Raw genomic sequence first — 23,893 nt, 5'->3', positions numbered from 1 at the left:
CAGAATGTTGTAATAAAAAAAATCATAGCTCATCAAAATTCGTGTGTACCTCTTGTCCTTTGGGAGAAGATGCAATCCCTGAGTGTTCTTGTTCATGTCTATAATGGCTAAGACTGAAAAGCATGTTGAAAAGCAGTCTGTCATGTTAAAAGAACTTTAATTTTTACATCCAGACCATCACATGACATTGCACTGACACAGTGTAACCACAGAATAGAAGGTTCCACTCCACCACCCGATCGCAACTTGCATTTCCTTTAGTGGAAAAGTAATGCGTAGGCGATGACATTCGAGAGTCACACCATTCTTACTGTCTTTTAACTGCAGGTAATCATCAAACATGGACAGCCTTCATGTCATTCTTGTCCTTCTTTTAGGTAATATTTTGTACAACTAATTAAATTATACATTAATATTATAAAACATTAAATGAATGTGTCAACTCTATTTGGAATTCTACATCACATCTTGTACTCAACACTGGCAAAATTTGTTATTGTGTTTGTATTTCAGGAGGTCATTGGATTTCTGGATCAGTGGTGGATTTGACAGTGACATCAGGACAGAACGTCACTCTGAATTGTGACTGTGAAGCATTTTCTGAGGAATATATTGTGTGGTACAGAAATTGTACCCATGAAAATCAGCCTCCTCTTGTTCTGAAACTAAAAGAAGATGCATGGAAAAAAATCAGTGACCGAGCAATTTCAGTGAATTCTCTATTACGCTTCCACTTTAAAAAGAATCAGTCCTCTGGATCCTATGATCTGCTGATCATGAATATTTCTGATTCTGATGAGGGCCTCTATTACTGTGGAACTGAAAAGGAACAGTGGGTAGATGGCACAAGCGTTCAGGTCAGATATGACCACAGATATGCCAGTATCGCAACAAGAATCTTAATCAGTAAGTACTCATGTGTGATTGGGGTTTTTTTGTTGGTTTGTTATATATATGCATACAGTACTGTGAAAAACTTTTAGGCAGGTGAGGAAAAATGCTGTAAACAAAGAACGCTTTCAGAAATGGAAGTGTTAATCATTTATTTTCATCAATCCACAAAATGCAGTAAATGAACAAATGAAAGATAAATCTCAATCAAATCAATATTTGGTGTGACCAACTTTAAAACAGCATCAAATTTTCTAGGTAAACTTGCACACAGTTTTTGAAGGAACTCGGCTGGTAGGTTGTTCCAAACATGTTGGAGAACTAACCACAGATCTCCTGTGGATGTTGGCTTCCTCACATCCTTCTGTCTTTTCATACACTCGATGGTGAGATCATGGCTCTGTGGGGGCCATACCATCACTTCTAGTACTTCTTGTTCTTCTTTAGGCTGAAGATAGTTCTTAATGACTTTGACTGTAGGTTTGGGGACATTGTCCTGCTGAAGTCTGTTTAACAAAGACATTGCTTCTGTGCATCTACTGTATTTAATTCTGACATAAGCAAAAATCTTTACCCATCCCTCATTTTTATTTATTTTTTATTTTGTCCCTGATTTTCAGTGCAACTCTTGGGTAATTTGGCCAGTTCTTTGGTAGAAAGAGCTAAAATTGCTCTTATGATGTTGAAAGTTGCCGACCCCTAGCCTAGGTGAACCATACATGTATCAACTGAAGGGCCAGCTGCATTTCCAGCTGCAAGTCTTGGTGGATTGTTTTTTAACATTTTCTTAAGGAAATCACTTTCAAATGCAGTTCATTTGGTGCAGATAGTGTTTTAGGTCTTCCACTTCTTTTGTCCTGCACTTGTCCAGTTTCCACAAACTTTTAAGTACACACTGCACACCAAGTTTTTGGCTATTGTTTTTGCATCACCTTCTTAGTTAAAAAACACTCATGTTTAATATCCAGTAAAATACGTAAAGGAAAATAATAAACTGCAAATGATGTTAATATTATTAAACCTGAATTTTTTTCAAATGGGAATGCAAAGGTAAGTCTTGCTGTAAAAAATGTTTCTTAATGTGTTTATAATTTTATTTGCTGGTTTGAAGTGTTTGAATATGCATTATGGTATTACTTTTGTAAATAATAGTCCGTTTAGAGTAGAAAAGACGATAAAGCAGGATATACTTTAGTGTGGGGCTTTCTTGTGATTGAAAGTCATCTTACATGAAGTAAACAGAGCAGTGTGCTTGCCACTTAAGACGTACAATAACTAAAGTCAGTACTAAACTAGATTGCTACACAGTGTTTCTATATTGTGTAAACTAAACACACTATACAAAGCACTATACATAAGTGGATTGTAGTAAAAATGTAGATCTAATACACAACTTATTTCATGCAGATTCACCTCACACAAGTCCTTGCCCTGATTCCAGTCCTTGCCCTGACTCCACTCTTCACTCTGACTCCAATACTCGACCTGACTCCACTCCTCGTGCTGTCTACGACAGAACCTGTGGTTCCAGTCTCGTGCCCTGGCTGATGATGTTTACACCAGGATTTTCTATTCTCATTTCATTTTTTTCCTTTATTTTTATTTATCAGTTGTGTCGGAAAACAGGTACTGTATATTTTAATTATTAGAATTTAATTTTTCGAATTGTTTGACTCACCTTCAAACACACACACACACACACAGTCCTCCACAAAACTATCTACAACCATTAAATGGCAAATTCTTAATGGCACTGTTGCTGCTGAATGCTCCAGTATGATAGTGCATTTTTGTTTATGCAGAAAAAGAACTTCAATTTTTTCAGAACAGACCAGATCACAATAATCAAAGGAGACAGAATGAGGTAAACTTTCTCTTCTTCATTTTCTTATCTACACTTGTTTTTGTTTTTTTATTGCATAAACAGCTGTGTGTGGGTCACTATTCAAAAGAGTAATGTAATACACATTATTATCAATTACTTACTATAAGATCATCAATTACTGTACAAAATTACAAAATGATGGATAATTTTTTTAGCTAGTCATTACAATGTTTTTACATCACATAGCTAGCAGTTAACTATATAAACCTTCTGTTACAGTCCCACACATTAACATAATCTCTATCCTAATGGGAATGAACCCAGGTGATTAACTTTTAACATAAAGAAAAGGAAAGGGGAAAAAAACTTTTAACAAAAAGCTGACAGCGTTAGAAAACAGACCAAATAGAATAGAATAGAATAGATCTTTATTGTCACTGTTACAAGAACAATGAGACACAGTTTTGCACCATGTAGATTTAGATTAGAATTCTTTTAGGATAGGAGAATAAGATAAAATAGACTTAAGTTTCTGCAAAGTTACATAAGTATCTACACAAAAAAAAGGATTGTTGTTGTGGCCTGGGCACAGTTTCAACTCTGTCACCACATGCATGTCTTTTTGTGAAATAAAAATATCCAGTCTCTTTAAAATCTGTAGACTGCTGTACAGTTTATCGTTTCCCACCACATACTCTAAAGTGAGCTCATTATACCACAAATGCAAGGGGGGATAATTACTGATGTGACTCATGTGATTACTGAATTTATTACAGTTATTCATTACATTACTATACTTGGGAATTGAGTAGAACCAACTCTTCTCAGTAGTTCAGTTCCTTGGAATTCAGTTCACTTCCTTGGAAATTAACTAGTCTGCAGCCTTTATATAGACATTACTTTTAGTTTTAATGCACAAAAGGATGAGAGCAGGAGCAGAAGTGCAAACTGTGTCCAGAACAGAAACAATTGTATTATGCAAATAACATAACTTCAGTGCTTTGAAAGCATGCCAACGCTACCTAGTGCTAAGATAGCCAAAATCCCGGAGTAACATTAAAGTTAAATGAGTGCTGACCCCAGCAAAACAGCCAGACCCTGAACTTATATAACAAAAGAAGTGATTAGCAGTCAGGCTGAAGCCTCCATTTCTACCTGTTCATGTTTCAACAGAATCAAGTCTGTTTGTGCTTGTTTTCAACTTTGCTATGTGCTGTCAGCTTTGGGTTCATACCTAAAAACTAAGAGAAAGATCAATTGTGTGTCCTTATTAGCACAAGTACTTGTATTGTGTGTGAGTGGGTGGGGTGGGGGGGCTGTAGCTCGTAGGTTTATATTGTTAAATGACCACTAATATCAGATAATTTCAGGATAAATGCGAATGTAATGTAATAAATTAATTTCATTAATACACTATTTCATTAGAGGAATGACTGCAACACTGATCACAACAAAGAGGGGAAATACCTGCAACATTCGCAGACATTAGTCCACACAGCATGAATAACTTGCACAAATGTAATGTCTTTGATATGTTTCTTACTGATGGTGCTGGCTCTCAAAGTGGAGCCGATAAGGAATAAAATTGATAAGTGATATCAATAATGGAATCAGAATTGCTAAATTCTTATCAATTCCCATCCCTAACTATAATGTGATTATAACAGTTTATTAGTTTGTAATACATTACACACAACACTGATAAACACAAATAATGTGTCAGTACTTTTTTAATGACATATGGCATTCAAACAGAACGTCCTTTTTAAAATTCCATATTGTTCTAATGATTGCAGTATTCATTTAAGTAATTACTTAATATCAGAAGAAGTTATGATTCTAAATGTCAAATTGTTTCTCAGGATGAAGATTTGTGTTTAACACAAGTCTGGTTCCAGGCTCAAAATGGACAAAAAAATCTTTAGACGGATTCAAGATGGAGAAAACGCTGTCTTCCACTGAAAATGATATACGTAGTTTGTTTTATTTATTTGTAACTGAACAGAGTTAGTCATTATTGAATTTTAATTTTTAGTTTTAATTGTTCTTTATGTTTTCCTTAAATTGTAGTTTTGGTGACTGATGCATGTAAATAACTTTAGAAGTAAAACTAACAAAGTATCCAGAAAAAGAGTGATGAATTCTGATGATTTTGTCAGATTTGTGTAAATTACAGCGCTTATTATAGGAAACTAAATTTTTTAAATAAAAAATATCTTTTCGTACCCATGGTCTGTTGAATGTCTTTAAAGAGTATACTTCCTTTGCCTTTTTTTTAATTGTTGATTTAGACTAATCCTTGAAATTATATACTCTCTAAAATTATTATCACTATTTTTTTAGATTTCAATCAGTTTTTGGTTATCTTTTGTGTCTGCGGACACACCACCACAAGCCTCAATATGCAAACATATTTTCACTGTTGTACTTTATAAAGATATTTATGCACAAGCATAACATCTCATACCAAACCAATGGTGTGTTCTAATATTTTCCTTGGCCTTTATTTGGAAATAAATTGCCATGCAAACTATAATTACAAAACATATCATATCAAATCAAAGCAACACAAAGCAGCTCACGGGATTTGGAATATGACGATGTCTGCGATATCAAAAATACATAGATGGTTCATTTCTGAGAGAGACGCAAATGCAAAAGAAGGTAGATGGAACTGAGACAGGGTGAGCACATGGGACAGCAGTCATATCCTGGAAGACCCAGACAAAGTGTGTCAGCAATGCTGATCTTGTTACCCTCTGATAAGCAGTGTTGGGTAAGTTACTTTAAATTAGTAACTTAGTTACATTACTAGTTACTTCTATCAAAAGTAACTCAGTTACTTCAAGTTACTCGTTACTTTCAGAGTAACTAGTTACTAGGGAAAGTAACTTTGGTTTTTCTCAGAATTCTCTTGTTAATGTGTTGCTTCCGTAACTGGATATCCAGCAAGATTGCCAGTCTTCTAGCTTGCTTACTTGCCACAAGTGCACTGTGCCACCTACCAATAGAAAGGAAAAGATAATGTGCACATTTCCACGAGAGAAATCCCACGCCTGATTCTATCCTAGCCTGCTTTTTACATCCAACACAAAAACTGCAGTGGTGGTGCTTTCGATTGTACTCAGAACTCTGAAATTCTGCCTTCTGAATAGGAAGATGTAGGTAACACCAGACTGAAGATGAGCTGCATACAGAGCTGGACTGGGACAAAAAAATTGTCCCGGGCATTTTGACTAAAGACCGGCCCACCATTATAGGAAAAACCATAAAGCCTTTGAATAAAAATAAACACTGTTGTGACAGTGATGTACACTGTTCTGATGATATATATGTATCAATCTGGCCAGAGGGGCCGATGGCGCGATATGGCAGCCTCGCTTCTGTCAGTCTGCCCCAGGGCAGCTGTGGCTACAACTGTAGCTGCCTCCACCAGTGTATGAATGTGAGAGTGAATGAATAGTGGTATTGTAAAGCGCTTTGGGTGCCTAGAAAAGCGCTATATAAAAATCCAATCCATTATAATCTATCAATTGTTTGTTGCAAGACTCAGATAATTATTTTTTTAAAAGTGAGACATTTTAAATGAGAATAAGAAAGTATTTCCTTGTGCCCCCCTTTCCCTTTTAATGCCCTACATGGACCCCTGGCAACACTTTGCTAGACCCGCCCCTGCATAGTTACCAGCTGTCAGCTACTTAGAAAAGGATCCTGGTGTTATTTGTCTCTCAGAAACAGTTCATAACTTCCCTTCAACTCATTCATGTCACCTAAAAGGTAAGGATGATCTGATATCCTCGTGTTGGTGTTGTTCCCAGACCATCATGAAAATGTTGTTCTAGGTTCAACATTGCAAGTGACCAATCACATTGTTGTGACGTTATTCTTTTGCGCGCCAAGCCATTCCTGCATTTATGAAATTCCAATGTTGCAAGGACAATATCAATTCTGCTTACTGTTTATTAAAGGGTTACGGTTAGGGTTAGGGTTAGGGTCCGTTGATCGGCGGACAGAGGCGGTTTCACGTAGCTTTAGTACAGTTTTTTGTTTTACGCCGGTTTTTCCCGAAGTCGCAAAAGTATGACGTCACAACATTCTGATTGGTCACTTGCAATGTTGATCCTGGAACAACATTTAGTATGATGATCTGGGAACAACACCAACACGAGGATATCAGATCAACCTAAAAGGTAAACCTGTTTCTCCATCACAGCTCTGATGATTCAGTAAGGACATCTCCTGGTTTCATCTTCATATTTCCCTCTCATCACATAACCAAACCGATATCATGACCAGCAGGTTTACAGCTGTGGCTCCAGCCAACATCAGCTGATACTAGAAATTAATATTAAATGAATTCTAACAACAGCTGATCAAGCTTAAAAGTGCTGCTGTTGTTTACCGCGACATCCGCTGGTTTCCTCTTTCTGGCGCAAAGTGGGCGATAAATAAACAAGAGAGAAAAGCCGATCAGCTGATCATTGATCAGTTTCATGATTGAAGTAGAAACAGGAGAGGGAGGGTGAGAGGATGAGAGAAGAAGAGGCAGCTGTGCAGCGTAAACACAGAATAACTCCAGCTTTGTGTCTTTTTCATTGTAGCTGAAGTCCGGGACAAACTGTGTTCCTTTTCACCTCAATACGAAACCCGTAATATTTTCTCTGAATACGAGACGATTCCATTTTTTACGGGATGGTTGGCAACTCTAATAATTAACCTTATGAACAAAATAAAGTTCAACATCAGTAACATAGCACCCACCAGCCCGTTCTCACTCCCGAGGCGTAATATGTCGACGTTTTGTCACGTCCCGCGGCGTTCCTGAGGAACGCGAAAGGAGACCTTCGGCGTTCTTATGGTACGCAGCGGGCTATGGCTGGAATCCAGTGCAATGACGCTCCCGCTTCGGGTCTCTCCTCCCTTTTCCTTCATCCACCTGCTGGCCTCCACCACTTGCTAATGTTATTGAATCTGTGGAAGCTCCGCGATAGCCACCACACGAAGTAACGAATAACGAGCCTATCTAAATCCCAGTAACGAGTAACGCGTTCCCGGTTTTGGCATAATAACTAGTTACCGTGCTCGTTACCACAATAATAACGTAGTTACTGTAACGCGTTACTTAATAACGCGTTAGTCCCAACACTGCTGATAAGGGGACATTCTTCAAGACAGAAGGGGTGAAACAACAGTCTCCACCATATTTTCTTCACGGGGTTGGATGCCCTGCTACCCAACCCTGGATTAGCAGAGAGTTGTGGGACTCTCTTTTCCAACACCCTGGCATAGACTTTCCTGGGGCTGATGAATGTGATCCACTCATAGTTGGGGCACACACTCCAGTCCCCTTTCTTAAAGACAGGAACCACCACCTGGTCTGCTAATTCAGCAGTACTGTCCCTGATTTTCATGAGACACTGAAGAGGCATGTCAACCAATAATAATAATGGATTGGATTTATATAGCGCTTTTCAAGGCACCCAAAGCGCTTTACAATGCCACTATTCATTCACTCTCACATTCATACACTGGTGGAGGCAGCTACGGTTGTAGCCACAGCTGCCCTGGGGCAGACTGACAGAAGCGAGGCTGCCATATCGCGCCATCGGCCCCTCTGGCCAACACCAGTAGGCAAGTAGGGTAAAGTGTCTTGCCCAGGGACACAACGACCAGGACAGAGAGCCCAGGGATCGAACCGGTGACCTTCTGGTTACAGATGCGATTCCCAACCCCCTGAGCCATGGTCGCCCTGGCCCCAAGACAAGGGATAGCGTGAGAAGTTTGGCCATTGGGGTGGGGCTCAGAGTAGAGCCGCTATTTCTCCACATTGAAAGAAGCCCGTTAATTTGATATGGTTTTTCTTTTTACATTAAACAGCTGAACACACACGGCCCCTTTAGATTCTAATTCAATCCATTTGTTTTGACGCAGAAATCTGTACTTCATAATATTACACTGACTCTTAGTTGTTATAAGATATCGTTTTAAAAATTCTGTACAACTTCACATGTCGTCCCTTGCACTGTGCTGGTAAGCCATAAGTTCAGAAAAATTACTGTGAATCGAACAGAATTACACTGTAAGCCTAACACACAGATGCCCTTTCAGTGGTCTCTGTTAACAGAGCTGCAGAGCGAGAAATATCTTAAACCAGAGAACAGAGTATGAGTCTGAGGATGAATGTGACATGATATAACTCTTTTCTCTTCTAGCTGTCTTTTTGTATTTGCAATGATTATACTTTAAATTTCCACTTCATCTTCAACTTTAATCTATGAATGGTGCATTTCAAGGGTTCGAGATAACAGAGTTGACAAATCATAACCATAATGTAGACCATCTAGTGAGCAGCAGGCTCACAGGAAAACCACAGAATAAGCATGCCCTCGGACAGCTGACTGCAGCATGCAGAACAACACAATCTGCACACTGGTGGCCTGTTGAATGCTTTCATGCATCCTTCAATTTGTGCATTCTTGACTGATGGCCAGGCTCATAACATACATTACAATAAGAAGTAATGAAAAATGCTTTATTTTTTTCTATATGTTCTTTTCAAATGAGCCAGAAATGAGGAGTCTGAGGTTGAAATACTAATGAATCACAAAATATTTCTTTTGGTAAACACTGAAACGCAACAGTTAAACCTAAATGACAGTTCTGTTATTAGATGCCAGTTTTGCTCCTATTAATAAACTGCCATAACATACTCTGCATGCATATATGGAAAGTGGATTGCTTTGAACCTAAAGCTCAGAAGTGGTTGCTGTGCAAATCACACCCATATATGACCACAGATACACAAAGTATCAGTATAGCATAAGAAAACAGCATAAAAAATAAAAATAGTAAAATTACTCACACTTCTAATCTTCATATAGATTTATAATTTCTCAAACTTTTATCATTTTCATGATGATGCTGTTGGAATTTTGTTCACTTCTTTGGAATGTAAGCAAGAAGACTTCAGTGCAAACACTTTAGGAAGATCTACAGTTACTTTCCAATGTTAAGTGACCTCTAGTGGTTGTGTGAGGAAGTCGATGCTGAATGTTTTCAAGAAGTTTGGCATTTAGATCTTTAGCAGCATTATTTGGGATTTAAATATTACATTTATTCTGTTTGCACAATGAATATGTGCCATGGTTACTTTACCAGTAACAATAGTAGAGACCCCTGCTATGTAACAGACCACAAGCATTACAACATGATGCATGTGTGCCAGATATTATCTGCACAATACATTGTCAAAGTTTATAACGTATAAAGGTTTATTTTCTGGGATTGTCTTGAGACTGGTTGATACAGCTGTGTGATAATTTTGGAGAATGTAGTTTGAGGTTCTGTTGAACTGTGTTGCATTTTACAAAGGTATGTCGCTGTTATTTGGCCTACTCTCATTTACATAAATGCGATGGACAGAAACCAAAGATCTGCACCTATCCTGCAATCAAAAGACACTTGGGGACCAAAATATATGAATATATATAAATTCATTGTGTTTTAATTAATAATTTCCCCTACATGATGTATTATACAGGATGTGTAAATACATATAAAGCAGTGCTCACTCTTGTGTACTTCTGTGGGATGTTAAACAGAAACTGTCTGTATTATTTAAAAAATAAACAAACATATAAGTTGGTTGCATAGTTTTATCTGAACATTTGTTTGTAATTATTGTTATTTGTCTCTTTTGGGTTAAAAATCTCACATTTTAGATTCAACTTTAAAAACAAAAATTATATTCTCAATGCTTCATAGCTTCAAATCCTTCATAGCATTCAGATAAATGCTATGACAATGAAGAAAAGTATTTGTGATTATAAAATGTTCATCTTCGAGTCACCATATCTGTTCAGTGGAAGTAACAGTCTCTGTGGTGACTGCAAAATATTTGTTACACAACACATAGTTCTATTGTAAATTAAGTTAGAGTCTATTGCACATTTAGAATCCATTAAATTATTCAGAGAACAACCTTACACTTGTGAATATTGGAAGTTAGAACACTGTTTAAGGATATAATTAAAATGGCATTTATAGATGTGGTGGTAGCTCAGGAGGTAGAGCAGGGCATCTAGGTCATCTAGTAGGTCAGTTCAAAGGTTGGTGGCTCGATCGCTGGCTGCTCCAACCTGCATGTCAAAACGTTCTTGAGCAAGATACAAAACCCCCTAGTTGCTTTTTGATACATTTAACAAAGTTTGGTTGGTTACCTTATTAGTCTTGTAAAGAGCAACAGGCATTTCAATATCTCCACATTTTGGGATTCTGTTTGTATTCCAGGTGTTGTGTCCTGCATTCATAATTTAATCAGTGGATCAGTGTTGGAAGTGACAGTCAGACCAGAAGCCAATTGTAAAACATCAAATGGAAAATATATAGAGAGTTATTATCATGTGAACAAGTTTCTCTTGCTGTGAAACTAAACAGTGACTCATGGAAACAAAGCACTGTAGTCACGGCCTTATTTTTACTTCATTTAGAAACAGCCAAGGCAGGAGGCAAGAAAAAATATAATTACATGACAATATAACAACAACAATCCCATTCAATATGCATTCTACTCTAATTTTTCAGTCTGCAATATTAAATGGCTAACACTTACCAGGGTCAAACTATAACTGTAGTAGAGACCCCTGCTATGTAGCAGACCACAAGCATTACAACATGATGCATGTGTGCCAGATATTATCTGCACAATATGTTGTCAAAGTTTATAAAGTATAAAGGTTTATTTTCTGGGATTACAAAGGTATTTTGCTGTTATTTGGCCTACTCTCATTTACATAAATGCGATGGAGAAATAACAGAAACCAAAGATCTGCACCTATTCTGCAATCAAAAGTCACTTGCAGACCAAAAAAAGCGCTTTCTGCAAGAGATACCAACATGCATCATTACACCCATGAAATCGGGCCAACAGGAAATCCACAGAGACAAAAAAAACCTACATGTAGGCTGAGTCCAGATGAGTGGCTTCTAAATGAAGAAATGGATAGGCTTAATGCAGCAGGAACTCAGCGCAATTAGCAGTCCACAAATATAATCAAACAGTATATGAGCGACTTTGGTCTTTGCGATGCATGGCGCTCCCTTGGCCCCAACAGTAAGGAATATACTTTCTTCTCACATGTCCATCACTCCTACTCTCGTCTGGATTATCTCCTAGTCAGTAGCTCACTGCTGAGTGATATCTCAGACACTGAGATTCACCCTATAACTGTCAGCGATCATGCTCCTGTGTCCTTAACATAAGAAGAACGCTACACCAAGTAAAAACTGGAGATTTAACACATCACTACTCAAAGATGGAGACGTCATCAAATAGGGCTGCTCAATTAATCGAATTTTAATCACGATTACGATCTGGGCTTTCAACGATCATTAAAAATGACTGAGCCGATTATTAGCCCCTCCCTCATGCTTTACTCTCGCGCTGCTCCGTGTGGTAAATCAAGCGCACCGCTCTCCATTTCGAACACGCATCACAACAATTAAGAGGACCGGAAAGCTAAGCAGAAGTTGTTTGGAGAGGAGAGTGACTGCCGTTGGTTGAAAAGAGAGGTAAAAAAAAAAAAACTTCAGTGGTGTGGAAACATTATGGGTTCGCGGAGTCAGACGTGGATCAAGTAGACATAGTGTGTAAACTTTGCTACAGTGTTGTAGCTGCACCACAGAGCAACACTGCAAAGTTCACTACACATAGATGTTTACATTTTTCATTTATTTTTTATATTGCAAACATTTGCACTGTTATCAGTATTTGCACACTATTTTATATTATTTTTTTAAAGTCATTATTCAACACATTGTTATTGTTAACCCTTTAAAGCCGGTCAGAGCAGCATGCTCTGTTTTGTGTAACTATTTTTAAATCCCTGTAGAACCTGAACCATGTAAGCTAGCGCAATAATTTGTTTTGCATATGAAACCGGAGGAGTTGTACTTACATCTTATACCATCAGCTTGTCCTAGGTCACAGTTTCCTTCCACATATGCAAAAATTGCATAAAAAGCCTTGCAGGAACAAAAACATAATATTCCAGAAACACCCTTTGCCAATCCGATCAGCTGTTCTTAACACTTCCCACATTGAAAAAGAAGTCAGCGCGAACTATCGCATTTCCTGCCCGAAACCGGAAGTGACGTCATTCTCGCGGAAAATGTAGCTTTTTACTTGTAGGCCTTAAAAGCCTATACTAGTGTTTTTATAAGTCATGTTTGACTTTTCTGAATAGTTGCTGGGATGCTTAGAACTCGAATTGCACTGCTGGAAATAATTTATTTTGATGCACGTGCTGTTTTCTTTGCAAATTTGCATCATAGGATTGTTTTTTTGTTTTTCCTGCAGTATATAAAAATTGCTGTATCTCCAAAATAAAACTATGAAGACACTCAAAATAAATTTCCTGTTGTTGTAAAGTATTTTTTGCAACTTTTTTGTATTTAAAGTTTTGAGGGATAAACCTCTTAAATTTCTCCAAGTAGAAATATATGTAAACAAAACAATTTTGTAGTTTATTGCACTTGTGGTAAATGGTAAATGGCCTGCATTTGTATAGCGCTTTTCTAGTCCATAGGACCCCAAAGCGCTTTACACTACATTCAGTCATTCACCCATTCACACACACATTCACACACTGGCGATAGCAAGCTACATTGTAGCCACAGCTGCCCTGGGGCGCACTGACAGAGGCGAGGCTACCGGACACTGGCGCCACCGGGCCCTCTGACCACCACCAGTAGGCAAACACAGGGTTAGTATCTTGCCCAAGGATATTTGGCATGCAGCCAGGAGGCAGCCTGGGATCGAACCACTGACCTTCTGATTAGTGGCTGACCTGCTCTGCCACCTGAGCCACCCCACTTGTTTGCAATTAATGTAGTTACTATGGACTTAATGCATACATATTATTAAAATATGGGCTATAACAGTTGTATTGATGTATAGCAACTTGAAATGCTCCCACAAATGGCACTACAGCATGTAAAAAAATAATATAAGCTCTGGCAGACTTGGTTCTATGGTAGGTCTTAAGGGCTTAAATAAATATCGTCAAATAATCGTGATCTCAATTTCAGTGAAAATAATCGTGATTATCATTTTTGCCATAATCGAGCAGCCCTATCATCAAATACTTTAAAAAAGAATGGACTCTTTATTTAGGCTATAATGACATCAGCATCTGTCTTCTGGTAAGCAGGGAAAGCTGTGATGAGAGGTAAAATAATTTCTTTCTCATCACATAAGAAGAAAGAAGAAAACAAAAATATTCAGGAACTAGAAAAAACCATCAAATCCCTAGAAGAAGCCTACGTGTCACACCAAGATCAAGAAATATTGAACAAAATACGCAAAACAAAACTAGAATTAAATATAATTATTAATAAAAAGACTCAATTCTTAGTACAAAGACTTCGCTTGCAAAATTTTGAACACGGTAACAAATCCAGTCAATTTCTAGCTAACCAGTTAAAAATCAATGAAGAAAAAACAACCATATGTGCTGTTAAAGATTTATCTGGGAAAACAATATATGACCCTAAAAAAAAAACCAAATTTTTTAGGGATTTCTTTTTTTTTTTTTTTCTTTTTTTTTTTCTTTTTGCCTGTCCCGTTTGGCTCTTTTGCCATCAGAATTGTTGTCTAAAGGCAAAGAAAGATGCCCAACGGATTTACTTTACCAAATTGACCATCCCAGCCTTGCCGTAATGGTCCATTTGATTCACCTTTTATTGTTTATTTTATTTTCACTTACTGAATACGGGACAGACTTGACTGGGGGAAAGAAGGGGAGAAAGAAAGAGGGAAAGAGAAACAGCTGAGAAGAGGGACGGGGAAGAAGGGCAAAAGACAAAAACCAACAGAACGGGCAGAAAAAAAGAAAAAGAAAAAAAAATGCATATATCAATCACCTGGGTCACCTGCTGAGAAAGAAAAAAGAAAACAAGCAGAAGAGAACAAGAGTAATAGAATAAACAACATCACAATGATATATGGGAATATGACAGTAAATACTAAATATTAAACATTATTGTGCAGCACATAAGATCAACAGAACACAGTGTGCTTTGAGGTAGGAGCCAAAAAAGGTGTAGTTTGTGGGTGTGATCATCCGTGTGTACACCTGTGAGCATGGACGCGCTTGTTTTTTTAAAAGGTTCCTTCATGTAATAATCTGCTAGAGGGTGTGGGGGGGCCACAGCCCCGTCCTTCAGGGCATGAAGCAGGTATGGAGGAGATCAAAACTCCAGACATCCAGAGGCCCCCAGAACACAAGAGACCAAGGAAGACCAACAGAGGGGCAGCCGCGCCACTGTCCCAGAAAGAGTTGAGGAGAGTCCCAGATGAGGGCTCACTCAGCAGCCGCGGAGCAGAAGCCAGGGGGAGTTGCAGTGACGCGCCCGTGAGCTCCGCCGGCAGCCAGCCGTGCCTGAGTGACCGAGCCCCAGGCCGAGAGGCCGGGGGCACCCCACCTCCGAAGTGGCCCGAGCGAGCCCCAGGCTCCAGGCCCCGCTAAGCGGCCGCCAAGGAGTGAGCCGGTGTGTACCTGGACGCCCATCCCCGGACACAAAGAACCACCAACGCACCGATGTCTGAGGGAGTCCGCCACTGGCAGGGGAAGTGGTGGTGGGTGGAGATAGGCCTCCAAACCTTGGAGGGCCTGAGGTGTCCCCAGAGAGGTGGCGCCTGACACCCAACCTGACATATAGACACAGACATACAGGCACACACAGATACAAACATCCATTCCCACCCTCATGCTCTCATATGCACTTACTCCACACTCAACCAACGTGGAGACAGACATGAAGAGACGCTGTACACACAATCACACTCCACAAGCGTACTCTACAAACCGGGTCTAGGTACCCTTGCCCCTGGAGGGGGGAACTGCACCCAGACCCAGGTCTTTTTAGGGATTTCTATGAAACACCACAAATAAACCCCTCTAAAAACAAAATTGATCAATTTCTTGACAACGTAACTCTTCTTTTCTAAATTATTAGACACTCAAGCAATGGCACTGGATTCGCCACTGACACCAGGTGAACTCCAGGAAGCCCTGATAAGTATGCCCAATAATAAGGCTCCAGGTCCAGACGGCTTTCCTGCAGAATTTTACAAAGAATTCTGGACAACTCTGGCACCAATGTTTCACAGAATGCTGCAGGAAATCAAGGAAAATGGCAGAAGACCACCAAATGTGAATTCTGCAAATATTAATCTCTTACTAAAACCAGGCAAAGACCCTTTATTTCCCTCCAGCTATCATCCAATATCCCTTATAGATTATTTTGAGATCCCTTGTAGATCTCAAAATAATCTGCAAAGCTCTCTCAAAGAGATTGGAGAAAATAACCCCCCTTTTAATTCATCCTGACCAAACTGGTTTCATAAAAGGTAAGCACTCATCAACAAATACTTGTAGATTATTTAATTTAATAGACTACTCGTGCAGTAAAAACATTGAAATCATAATATTGTCTCTTGATGCAGAAAAGGCGTTTGACAGAGTTAACTGGAAATTTCTATTTGCAACTTTACACAAATTTGGTTTCGGAAACTCTTTCATAAACTGGTTAAAAATATTATATAATTCCCCAACAGCATGTGTCAGAACAAATGACCAAACATCCTCCAGCTTCTGTCTCCTAAGGGGCACCAGGCAGGGATGCCCACTCTCCCCTTCATTGTTTGCAATTTTTATTGAGCCACTAGCAGCAGCATTTAGACAGGCTACAACAATTAAGGGCATACAATGTAAGAATGTAGAAAATAAAATCAGCCTTTATGCAGATGATGTGTTGCTTTTTCTCCAAAACTCAAAAAATAATCTCTCTGGGGTAATTGCATTGATAAACTCTTTCTCAAAAGTCTCAGATTATTCAATTAACTGGTCAAAATCTACAGTTCTTCCGATTAATTGCTCCTTCTATAATTCTTCATCTACCCCACTGCAATCTGGAAATATTAAATATTTAGGTATCAATATCTCTCCTAAGCTTGCAGAATTAACTAAATTTAAACCACATCCCACTTTTAAAGACAGTAGAAGGCGATCTGGCTAGATGGAAATCTCTACCCATATCACTCATGGGAAGGGTCGCCGCTATAAAAATGATGGTTTTGCCAAAAATAAACTATTTATTTTCAATGATCCCGAGTAAGCCATCACAAGATTGGCTCAGATCTCTAGACTCGTATATTTCTAAATTCCTTTGGAAAGATAAACCCCCACATATCAGCTTAAAAACATTACAAAGGACCAAGGACAAAGGAGAAAAAAGAAATTTAAACCCAGTGAAGCTGAATTACAAACGCCACAAAGTGTGGTACAATCTTTTAATCTAACCCCCCCCCCCCCCCCCCAAAATTATTGTCTAAAATATACAGAACAATTTCTAAAACAGATGAATCAATATCCCATCCTATTGCAAAATGGGAAGCGGATTTTTTGATCAGCTTAGACCAAATCTTCTGGTCTCAGATATGCTTAAAAACCTTTCAATGGATCAGAAATCCCAGTTTGCAATTAATACAATACAAATACTATATAGAGTGCACTATATTTGTCATAGGATGTTCAAGATGGGCTTTACGTCTTGCAACAACTGCTCACACTATGAAGGCAATGCACCGGATAATCCACGCTCTTTGGTTCTGTCCACCAGTTCAGAAGTTTTGGCGCGAGATATGTGAAGACTTATCAAAGTGTCTGAAATGTAACATTCCAGCCTCCCCTTTAGTGTGCTTGCTGGGCAACTTGGATGAGGTCACTACAGAAATAAACACAGCCCACAATCCTCATTAACTGGAAAAATAAAAATAATCTTAATTTATATAGTGCTTTTCAATTCCACTATTCATTCACTCGCACACACTGGTGGAGGCAAGCTACAGTTGTAGCCACAGCTGCCCTGGGGCAGACTGACAGAAGCAAGGTTTTCATATTGCACTATCAGCCCCTCACCAGTAGGCAAAGTGTCTTGCCCAAGGACGCAACAACCGCGACTGTCTGAGCCGGGGTTCGAACCGGCAACCTTCCGATTACAAGACGAACTGCTAACTCTTGAGCCACGATCGGCCCTTAATTCTAAACAATTTAAAAGCCATCTAATACATCACATTAGTCTTGATACAGCCTCTGCCACCACATTTGATCAATCCCTCTGGGCTCCTTTGATCGCCTTCATCGCCTAGTGGGGGTGGGGGGGGGGGGGGGTCATGGTTTGGTCCTGCCTTCGCTACTGTGGTAGATATGGGGGTAGGGACAGGCTTAGGGCGTCTGGGGATTCCCTAGGGACGTTTTCCCTGGAGGGCCTAACCCGGGGGTTGTTGCCATGACCTGGTTAGGGGCTCTGGTGGCTCTTAGATGGTGTTTTCCTTGTGGCTGCGTACAGCGTAGATGGGGGAGGGTCTGTGCTAGCGGACGTTGGTTACTGGCCTGGTTGCCCCTGGGTGGGTCCGGGACGGGCGTGGGGGCTTGGGGGTCTGGATCCTGGTTATTGTGTCGCCAGGGTTGTGGGTGGGCGGTTGGGTGCATGGGGACTCAGCCCTGGTGCGGGGGACCTCTAGTGCATTGGCTCAACTGGAGGGTTCTTCAACCGGTGAGGAGGCTGTTATATCTATACAGGTGGTCTCCTCTCTCCAGGAGCTCACTCTGCAGGTGGGGGAGAGATATTGGAGAGGTGGAGAATGAACTCAATCTGGGTGTCTATTGTCTTGTGTAGTCTGGGAGATGAGTGGATGATGGGGTGGGTGCAGTTTTCTCTGCGGTGAGGTCGGGTGGGCTGCCCCGGACTCTGTGGGGCTGGGCGGTACTGCTGCTGTGGGTCCCGGTCCAGATGGGCCTGGGGGGCCCCTTGCCCTGGTGGGTTCCAGGGTGTGGGGGTGCCTACTGGGGTCAGTGGGGGAGCTGGCCCCAAGGAGGGGCAACATGCCCCTTCCTTTTTTCCCTCCCCATCCTCAGCTGCCTCCCTCTTCCCGCTCCACCACACCCACCCGCACATGCAGGGCTTGGGTTCCAGGTGTGTCACCAGGGTGCAGGGGAAGCACTCCCCCTCTGTCCCCTTCTGGCCGCCTGTGCCCCAATTTTACTCCACGACCTAGACATCCACATTACTCATACATATAGGGCCTTGGGGGTGGGTACGTTATACAGCATCCAGAGGATGGTCTGTGTATTCAAACCCATCTCTGGCGCTGGTGCCCAACCCTCAATTTTAAATGCATATAGACACTGAGGGTTTTCGGGAGGAGCCGTGCTGCTCTCTGGCAGGAAGCACCGTGCCCTCCTGTGTTTTAAATGCACTTTAGTACAACACACAGCAGCACTACATATGAGCGAGCGGAGGGAGGTTTGGGGTCTTCACTCAGATTGGGCTCTGCGATGCGGGGCCTCCCTGCTACTGCAGATAAGGTGGCTGTCTGCTTGCCTCCACCCCAGGGAAAACGGTTACATCTCCTGGGTCTAGGTATGGTTTGCCCCTCTGGGGGCGAGGGTACCTGAACCTGGGATATAGAGTATGTTTGGGGAGTGTGATTGTGTGTACAGTGTCTATTTCTGTCTGTGTACACGTTGGGTGAGTGCCGAATATTTGCTTATGTGTATATAGGGGAGGGAATACACGTTTGTGTCTGTGTGCGCCTGTTCGTCTGTGTCTATATGTCAGGTCGGGTCTTAGACTCCACCTCTCTGGGAACATCTCAGGCTCTCCAAGGTATGGAGGCCTATCTCCCCTCACCACATTCCCTGGTGGCTGATGCCCTCAGACGTCGGTGCGTTGGTGGTTCTTGGTGTCTGGGGCTGGGAGCTCATGTATGTACCAGCTCACTCCTGGTGGCTGATTGGCTGGGCCTGGCGCCTGTGGCCCGGCTGGGCCCCTTCTTGGGGGTGGGGCGCCCTCAGGCCTCTGGCCTCTGGGCCTGGGGCTCGGTCCTCTCTGGCACAGCTGGCTGCCGGCAGAGCCCGTGGGCACGTCACTGCAACCCCCTCTGGCCTCTGCTCCATGGCTGCTGGGTGACCCCTCGTCTGGGGCTCTCCTCAGCTCTTCCCAGGAGGGTGGCATGGTTGCCCCTTTGGTGGTCCTCCTTGGGTTCTCGTACTCTGGGCCCTTTGGATGTCTGGGGCCTGGATCTCCTCCATACCTGCTTCATGCCCTGGGGGATGGGGCTATGGCTCCCCACACTCCCTAGCAGATCATTACATGGAGAAACCTTTTGAATACAAGCGTGCTGATCCACACAGGTGTGCACACAGGTGTACACACATGTGTTCACAGACACAAACTACAACTTTCTTGGCTGCTATCTGAAAGGTAGCCAATCTTGCGTGCTGCACAATAACATTTAATATTTAGTACCTACTGTTAACTACTGTTAGCTAGTTTATTGTGATTTTGTTGTATTTATTATGTTGCTCTTTTTTATTTGTTTTCTCTTCTGTTTTTTTTTCTTCTCTCGACAGGTGATCCAGTTGGTTTTTTTGTTTGTTTTTTTCTTTTTTGTTTGTTTGTTTGTTTGTCTCTCTCCCCTCTATTTTGTCTTTCTCTCCCTCTCTTTCGTTCATTCTTTCTTTCTCCCTGTCCTATCCCCCAGTCAGTGAAGGTGTTGCCTCATTGCTTTTTTGCACTTAAAATATGTTTGTTGACATGACAAAACCCCTAAAACCACAGACAACAGAATATTTGAATGTTAGATAGAAAGAACTTAGTGAATGATGCATGTTATATAAGCTATTTGAGTGCTCAATTAGAGTAGAAAAGTGCTCCTCTTAACTAATCAGTTAAATATATGTATTTACCATGTGGTATAGCCAATGTAGGCCACTGGCTGTACCACTAACTAAGTTAATGTTAACTGTTAACTATAAAGTCACAGTCTCCACAGTCATTGTGCACAGCAGCCTCAATATAAACCACTTAGTAACTAGCCAATCAACTACATTTCCTGGAAAACTGTACATACATCATATCTGTGTGCTTCAGAGGCTGTCTTTCAACTCCCCATGGTCTTCACTAATGGATGGATTGCATGTTATTCTTCTTGTTCTTTTAGGTAATTTTGGCATTGAAGTCACAATCTTTTAATCAACAGACTTTCAGTGTTTTATGTTATTTGTCACATTTACATATAATTCTATTTTTTTGTAGGAGTTGTTTCCTGCAGTCAAAATGGAATTTCTGTATCAGTACTGGAAGTGAGAGCCCAACCTGGAGACAACATCACTCTGTATTGCGACTGCAAAATGACCATTGGAGTACATATAATATGGTACAGGAAGTGTTCTCATGATAACACTGTTGTTTTACGGTACAAATCTGCGTCTTGGTTTCCTTTGGAACCTTTGTCTCATTTGCACTTTGTGAAGAATGAGTCCTCTAATTCCCGAGACCTTGTGATTTTAAATATCACTGATTCTGATGAAGGTCTCTACTACTGTGGAACAGAAGAACAGCATGGGGAAAATAAAGACTGCAGATTTGTTTACACATATGGAAATTCCACAACAAGACTCAAATTAGGTAATTGAATTCAATGCAATTCAGTTTTATTTATATAGCACCTAATCACAACAAAAGTTTCCTTATGGTGCTTAGGTAAGTTTTTTCTTTTAATAAATGCAGTGGGTTGCATTTGTATGTATTAAGATTAAATAGGAAAAGATTTGCTGTTGAAAAGAAAGCAAAGTCTGTCATTTATCGAAAATATGCAAGATTTAAACTATTACAAAATTACCATGTTTCAATGTTATTATGCAATATTACTTTTTTGTTTGTTTGTTGGGCCTAAGGTGACAATATGTATGTTTTAGTCACTATAGGAAAACCATTAATCGTGCAAGAACAGCGTGTCATGGATGTTGGTGTAACCCGTCTGTCATGGATGATGATGTTCACTCCAGCCTTTACCATTCTCACCTCATTCTCCTTTATTCTGGTATATCACACTTGTCAGAAAGCAGGTACATACTTACTATCTTTCCTATTTTTGTGCATAATAGCTTTTTTTTTTTTTTGAAATGTTTTATTCAGTCATTTTGCAGAGTCATACTTGTTATTTTTTTTCCACAAACCCAATAGATAGATGCTTTTAATCTGTTTAATATTACACTGCTGTTGTGTTCATTTGTGCAGAAAAGAAATCGCATCATCATCAGAAAAGATTGAGTATCAAACGACAATCAAGGCAAAATATGGTAACCAAGGTTCCCTTCATAATTTTGATTTGTGCTTTTGTACCTTATGCGTCACATTCACAGGTCGTTAATATTAACACGCTTGTTAAATGGAAAACTAGCATTGCAAAACTAAACTAACTAACTAATTACAAATGTTATATTGTTTTTCAGGATGAAGATCTGTGTTTAACAACAGTTGTGTTCCTGTCTCAGGACGCACAAACACATCATTCAGATGACAAAGAAGAAATAAATAACTAGCTTTGTCTTTAAGTTATATTTGTAAGGTTTACAATCAAAAGTACACGTTGTTTTTTTTTCAATCTCTCATTTTTGGTAACTCTGTCACTGTGTTTTTGTCATCATTCCTGCAGTCATATATGTTCTTGGCTACTTCTTAATTAAAAATATATATACACCGCGTTCCAAATTATTATGCAAATTATATTTTTCTCTGTTTTTCTTAAATAGTCAATTCAAATGACAGTTGGCATAATTTTCGAGTCATCGACCAATAGAGTATATTTCAAATGTTACTGAACAAAACTCCCAATGAAAACAGTATGTTTTTCAAAAATAAAAAACTTAAAATCCACTGTTCCAAATAATTACGCACACAGAGTTTCAAAAGATTTAATAGGTTGTAGAGAATTGAAAATGGTCATTTGTTGAATTTGCAGCATTAGTAGATCAATTTCACTGAAATCAAAAGCTATTTAATCAAAAACATCGTAACAGGTCAAGTTACATATTAACATAGGACCCCTTATTTGATAGCAGTTTTACAATTCTTGCATCCATGGAACTTGTACGTTTTGGGAAAATGTCTACTTGAATGTCTTTGCAGGATGTCAGAATAGCCTCCCAGAGCTGCTGTTTGGATGTGAACTGCTTCCCACCCTCATATTTCTTTGCTTGAGGATGTTCCAAAGGTTCCCAATAGGATTGAAGTCAGGGAAGAATGTGGACCACACCATAAGTTCCTCTCCTTTTACCAGCCAATGATGCAGAGGTATTCCTTATAGCATGAGATGGTGCATTGACTTGCACGAAGATGGTTTTGTTGCAGAGGCACAGTTCTTCTGTTTCTACCATGGAAGAAAGTGGTCAGTCAGAAACTCCACATACTTTGCAGAGGTCATTTTCACACCTTCAGGGACCCTAAAGGGGCCGACCAGCTCTCTCCCTGTGATTCCAGTTCAAAACATGTCCATCTGGACCATCCAGGCTTGCACTGCACTCATCAGTGAACAAGACTGTTTGAAAATTAGTCTTCATGGAGTTCTGGGCCCACTGCAGCCATTTCTGCTTGTGAGCATTGGTTAGGGGTGGCCGAATAGAAGGTTTATGCACAACTGCAAGTCTCTGGAGGATTGTACACCTTGATGTTCGCAGGGCTCCAGAGGCACCAGCAGCTTCAAATATGTGTTTGCTGCTTTGTAATGGCCTTTTAGCAGCTGCTCTCTTAATCTGATGTATTTGTCTGGCAGAAACCTTCATCATTGTGCCTTTATCTGCACAAGCCCATCTGTGCTCTGACTCAGCCACAAATCTCTTAACATTACGGTGATCACGCTTAAATTTTCGTGAAATATCTAAGCTTTTCATTACGTGTCCAAGGCATTCAACTATTTCGCGCTTTTCAGCAGCAGAGAGATCATGTTTCTTTCCTATATTGCTTGAAAATGGTGGTCTGCTTAATAATGTGGAACATCCTTCTTTAGTAGTTTTTCCTTTAATTGGGCTCACCTGGCAAACTAATGATCATAGGTGTCCGAGATTGATTTCAGTGATGCAAAGAGTCCTGAGACACTATTCCATCCATGGGCTTAATTGAAAAACAACTTATTTAATCTTTATGACACTTCAACACAATTTGTATAATAATTTGGAACGTGGTGTATATATAAATTTTTGCATATTGAATAAGCAATATACTTTACAAAGATTTCTGAAAACAATATTTAAAAAAAAAAAAACAAAGTTT

At 40.1% G+C, this 23,893-nt stretch overlaps 2 long non-coding RNA genes across 2 annotated transcripts; both read left to right on the top strand.

The window, feature by feature from the left end:
* The first annotated feature begins 236 nt into the window (after positions 1 to 236).
* On the top strand, positions 237 to 4,941 carry LOC113023279 (uncharacterized). The gene is made up of 5 exons (XR_013909674.1): positions 237 to 377; positions 514 to 906; positions 2,299 to 2,517; positions 2,694 to 2,755; positions 4,579 to 4,941. It is a non-coding gene; the product is annotated as an uncharacterized LOC113023279 (long non-coding RNA).
* Positions 4,942 to 21,256: 16,315 nt separating this feature from the next.
* Positions 21,257 to 22,324, top strand: LOC113023278 (uncharacterized). The gene is made up of 2 exons (XR_013909678.1): positions 21,257 to 21,924; positions 22,078 to 22,324. It is a non-coding gene; the product is annotated as an uncharacterized LOC113023278 (long non-coding RNA).
* Positions 22,325 to 23,893: the final 1,569 nt, after the last annotated feature.

The sequence above is a fragment of the Astatotilapia calliptera genome, chromosome 6 (genome assembly GCF_964374335.1).
Source record: "Astatotilapia calliptera chromosome 6, fAstCal68.1, whole genome shotgun sequence".
Classification (NCBI taxonomy): Eukaryota; Metazoa; Chordata; class Actinopteri; order Cichliformes; family Cichlidae; genus Astatotilapia; species Astatotilapia calliptera.
This window is presented reverse-complemented; position numbering and strand designations above follow the sequence as displayed.